The sequence below is a fragment of the Lipotes vexillifer genome, unplaced genomic scaffold, assembly GCF_000442215.2.
Source record: "Lipotes vexillifer unplaced genomic scaffold, Lipotes_vexillifer_v1.1 scaffold969, whole genome shotgun sequence".
In the NCBI taxonomy this organism is placed as follows: domain Eukaryota; kingdom Metazoa; phylum Chordata; class Mammalia; order Artiodactyla; family Lipotidae; genus Lipotes; species Lipotes vexillifer.
Window position 1 is genome coordinate 441248 of NW_006774070.1, and position 5575 is coordinate 446822.

The 5575-nt window shown below is 50.7% G+C and overlaps 1 pseudogene; it reads left to right on the plus strand.

Moving 5' to 3' along the window:
• Nucleotides 1–219: 219 nt before the first annotated feature.
• On the plus strand, nt 220–3252 carry LOC103069508 (eukaryotic translation initiation factor 4E transporter pseudogene; annotated as a pseudogene).
• The last annotated feature ends 2323 nt before the right edge of the window (nt 3253–5575 follow it).

The window sequence follows — 5575 nt, forward strand, 5'->3', positions numbered from 1 at the left end:
AATGATAAATGATGGAGATTTGTGTGTGTGTGTGACACAGCCACCCTAGGAGTTGAGTGCTATGGTCATCTCTATTTCTCAGAGGAGAAAACTGGGTTTTGGGGGTCTGGGGGACGAGAGTGAAGGCCACGCAGAACAGCCCTCAGACCAGCACGAGGGGCAGAGAGGAACAGCAGCCGAGACACTGAAAGTGTAGACCAAGGAGCCACGGACAAAAGTGTGAGTGAAACAGAAAATGGAGATACTTTCCTTGAGCTGAAGAAGCAACTGGCCTCCAAATCCCATCACTATACAAAATATAAGGATTTCAGCTCTGGGATGCCTCACAGAAATCAGTGTCCTCTGTATTGATGTTTCCTTGAGAGGCGAACTCCCCACAGGAATGCTCTTTAGCGTGCTTGCCTAGGGAGGAGCTCTTGGATATTTAAGAACTCCCTCATTCCAAACAGAAGCCTCCGTCCCTCTCTGAGAAATACGACAGTGATGGTGTCTAGGACCCTGAGAAGTGGCATGCCTCCCTCTACCCAGCTTCAGGGCGGAGCTCACCAGTGGAAAGTCTGAAGAAAGAGTTGGATACAGATCGGCCTTCCCTGGTGTGCAGGATTGTAGATCCTCGAGAGCATGTGAAAGAAAATGACTTAGATGTTGTTCTCAGCCCACAGAGACGAAGCTTTAGAGGGTGCTGCCACGGGACAGCTGCTGTTAGCTCCTGGCACTCAGGAAGCCCATTGAATAAAGACAGTGATGTGCTCCGTCTGCTTGGCGGATGAAGGATTGGCAGTGGGAAGATAATCTCCCCTCGGACCTTTGAGAAGGATCGCCGTCTTAGCCATAAGGACCGGCGAGACTTGAGAGACGGAGACCAAGAGAGGGACTACAAAGACACGCATTTCAGGAGGGAGTTTGTGGATAGTAAGCGTGTCTTTGAGCGTAGAAGAGATGATTCCTACACAGAAGAAGAACCAGAATGGTTCTCAGCTGGACCCACAAGTCAGTCTGAAACCACTGAGCTGACTGGCTTTGATGATAAGATACTGGAAGAGGTTCATAAGGGGAGAAAAAGAACAAGGCGATGGACAGCCTCTGAAGGAAGGCGTAGTCGAGGGCAATGGAGGAGTGGCCAAAGAGGATGAGGTGGAAGTCATCCTCTAACAGGAGCCTGCTGCTGATCAGGAAGCGCCAAGGGATGTCGTCTTGCCTGAGCCGTCCCCAGGAGAATCTGACTTTAATGAGTCCTTCTTTAACCTTGATAAGGTGCCATGCTTGGCTTCGATGATAAAAGATGTTTTGGGAGGGGGGTCAGTCTCTGCCAGTTGGTTCCCTAACCCAAGCCGATCGGGAAGCCGATCCAGCAGTCTTGGGTCAACAATGCATGAAGAGCTGGAGAGATGTGCAGGTCTGGAGCAAGCCATCCTCTCTCCCGGACAGAACACGGGGAATTATTTTGCTCCTATACCATTAGAAGACCATGCTCAAAATAAAGTGGACATTCTAGAAATGCTACAGAAAGCCAAAGTGGATTTAAAACCCCTCCTTTCCAGCCTTTCTGCAAATAAAGAAAAGCTTATAGAGAGTTCACATTCAGGGGTTGTGCTTTCAGTGGAAGAGGTAGAAGCAGGGCTCAAGGCTTGGAGGTGGACCAGCAGGTGAAGAATTCGATTCCCTTTATGGCAGAGCATTTAGAGGAGACCCTGAGTATTGTGAGCAGCAATCCTCAGCTCAGAAAAGATGGAGATATGACTGCGTTCAACACGCTAGTGAGCACCATGAAGGCAAGTGGGACTCTGCCTTCTCAGCCCAAAGTCAGCCAAACCCTTGAAAGCCATTTGATGTCCCCTGCTGAGATTCCAGGCCAGCCTGTCCCTAAGAACATCTTGCAGGAACTTCTGGGTCCACCTGTTAAGAGACCTGCTTCGTCCAATCTTCTGAGTGGCCTTACGGGGAGCTTGGAGCCTAAGACAGCTTTACTGGGCCAAAGAGTACCCTCTCCTCCCTTGTCACAGGTGTTTCAGTCAAGAGCAGACTCAGCAGACGACCTTGGTCCCAGAATACCATCACCAATTTGTTTCACACCAGGACCACAGAAGCCTCTCGGAGATACATTCCAAGGCATGCGCAAGCCCACGAGCCCTGTCACAGCCCAGATGAGCCAGCTAGAATTGCAACATGCAGCTTTGGAGGGGCTGGCCTGCCACATGACCTTGCAGTGCAGGCAACAAATTTCTACCAGCCTGGTTTTGGTAAACCGCAGGTGGACAGAACCAGAGATGGATTCAGAAGCAGGCAACCATGAGTGACCAAGTCACCAGCACCTGTGCACCCAGGGAATTCCTCTTCCCCTGCCCCAGCCGCCTCCATCCCAAGCATGCTTTCTCCTCCCTTCACTCCTACCTCAGTGATTCATAAGATATATGAGAGCAAAGAGAAAAGCAAGGAGGAGCCAGCATCTGGAAATCAGCTCTTGGTGACAGTAAAGAGGACACTCAGAAGCAGAGTGAAGAGAAGCTCCTGTCATCCAGGTCTGTGCCCACTGCTGATTGAGACCCTTCTCCCACTATAAATCCCAAACTGTCAACCCTACAGTGGTTTTCATCTTCCACCCCGCTATCCCAGACCAAACGTTACAACAAAGAACAAAATTATCGACCTAAAGCAACTGGGAGAAAAACACCCACCTTGGCGTCCCCAGTTCCAGGAACACCTTTTCTCCACCCTGTCCACCAAGTCCCCCTTGTCCCCCATGTCCCCATTGTTCAACCTGCTCTCCAGCTTCACCCAGGTTGGTCCAAATGATGTTGGCCCAGGGAGTACATCCACAGCATCTTCCAAGTTTGCTCCAACCTGGTGTGCTTCCTCCTGGGGTGGACATGAATCATTTACAGGGAATATCTGGCCCAATCTTGGGTCAACCCTTTTACCCTTTACCTGCCACTAGTCACCCTCTCCTAAACCCTCATCCTGGGACACCTCTGCATCTGGCAATGATGCAACAGAAGCGACAGTGCTCAGTTCTTCATCCTCCAGGCTCTGGTTCCCAGGCAGCTGCTGTCAGCATTCAGACGACTCCTCAGAATGTGCCCAGATGGTTAGGTGTGCCCCATGTGCACTCCCAGCTAGAGCGCCACCCCAGCCATAGGAGCAGCTCCCCCCATGACCCTTGCCAAATGGTGTGGCTCAGATGTGCGAGAGCAGCCCCTGCCCTCCATGCCCGCCAAAGTTGTCAATGTAGATGAACTGGAGTACCGACAGTGAACAGGGCAGCAGGCTTGCCTAAGCAGCTTCTCATGGCACCCTGGTTAGGACTCTGCTTCCTCATCTCATGTTGGTTTATGGGCTTTTACTTTGTAGCACTCTGTGCGAAGCTGTTTAACGGCACCCGGGCACCTGGTGTGGTCTACATTATGATGGAAGGAACTTAACCAATCCAGTGGAGCCTACATGGTCTGAATACAGGATGCAGTGTTGTCAGTCCCGGAAACAGTCTTTTTTTTTTTTGTAAGATATGTGAATGAAGTGTTGATGTCTTCGCCAAGAGGTGGCACCTTAAGAGTTCTGAGGAAATAAATGTATAGATCCTTATGTACAGACCTGTGTATAAACAACTTTTGTACATACATATAGGATAGCTTTTTTGAACTTATACAGCTGTACATAAAAGCAGCTGATATTAGTTAAGCCTATGTCAACAATTTGGATTTTTTTTTGCACTTGTACATCTGGAACTTTTTCTTTTGGTTGATTAAAGTTGCATATGCTAAGTGTGAAAAAAGAAAAAGAAAACTGGGTTTTGTAAACAGGGCGGATTCTAGTTTGCCCCTTCTTCATGTTGGTCACTCTTTTCTCAGATGGTGAAACTCTGGCTCCCATTATGCTTGGCATTTATTCCTATGATCAGAGAGACGGAATCTTTGGTCTACAGTCACTCAGATTCATGGTGAACAGTCTGGCATGTGCATCTAGAATGTTGGTTTCATAAGTTCACTTTCAGGAAATGCTCCTGCAGGAATGATCATGGGCCTCAGGATACCATGTATTTAAACTGAATGGCGGGGCTTCCCTGGTGGCACAGTGGTTAGGAATCTGCCTGCCAATGCAGGGGACATGGGTTTGAGCCCTAGTCTGGGAGGATGCCGCGGAGCAACTAAGCCCATGCACCGCAACTGTTGAGCCTGTGCTCTGAAGCCCGCAAGCCACAACTACTGAGCCTGCATGCCACAACTGCTGAAGTCCACGTGCCTGGTACCCATGCTCCACAATGGGAGGGCCCGCTGCAGTGAGAAGCTCATGCACTGTAACGAAGAGTGCCCCCGCTCACCGCAACTAGAGGGAGCTGGCATGCAGCACAAAGACCCAACACAGCTAAAACTAAAATAAATTTAAAAATATAAAAACAATTAAAAATAAAGTGAATGGCATGTGTCCTGAGGACAGTCCTCATACATGACAATGAGATCATAGGCACAGCTTGCTGAATCAGTGGGTTCAAGGCCCCCATCATTCCCCCGCTCTCTGGGTAGGGATGAAGACACTGCTCCAGGACCCCAGTCACAAGATCCATAGCTCTGTGCCTCAGGGTGATGGGGACAACTCATCAGACAGGAAGCTGATCAGGCAGCCTCAGCCCTGCTCTGGCTGAGCAGCCCATGGCAGGTACCAAGCACCTTGCTCAGCTATTGCAGCCATGGCTCAGCATCATGGCCTGTAACTGCCTCTTCCTGCTTGTTGAAGATTGAGACCACACAGGGAGTAGAGGGAAAGGAGAATAGCACATTATTCAGGCTGAAGGTAGCTGTTTTGCAGGCAGGACAAGGATGACATGGTAACCAGAAGGCAGCAGAGGCTGAAAAGGCAGTCAAGTCTGCCTCATAAGGAGAGATGAGATGAAGTGAATTGAGGGGAGGTAAGGATAAGTGACGTGAGTAAGGGAGGTGAGGTGAGGAGCTGAGATGAGATGAGGTGAGGGAGGTGAGGTGAGGGAGGCAAGGAGGTGAGGTGACGGAGGTGAGGTGAGGGAGGTGACGGAGGTGAGGGAGTTGAGGTGAGGGAGGTGTGATGAGGTTGATGAGGGAGGTCAGGGAGGTGTGATGAGTGTGGTGAGGGAGGTGATGTGAGGGGGCTGAGGGAAGTGAGGTAAGGGAGGTGAGGTGAGGGAGTTGAGGAGAGGAGAGGGTGGTGGGGGAAAATGAGGTGAGGGAAATGAGGCAGGTGAGGTGAGGGAGTTGAGGCAGGTGATGTGAGGCAGATGAGGGAGGTGAGGTGTGGAAGGTGATGGAGGTGAGGTGAGTGAGGGAGGTGAGGTGAGGTGAGGGAGGTGAGGGAAATTGAGGTGAGGGAAGTGAGGCAGGTGAGGTGAGGGAGGTGAGGCAGGTGATGTGAGAGAGATGAGGGAGGTGAGGTGACGCAGGTGAGGTAGGTGAGGTGAGTGAAGGAGGTGAGGTGAGTAAAGTGAGCGAGGTGAGGTGATGGAGGTGAGGTTGTTGAGGGTGAGAGGAAGGTGAGGTTGCAGAGGTGAGGTGAGGGAGGTGAAGTGAGATGAGGGAAGTGAGGTGATGGAGGAGAGACAAGTGGGGTGCGG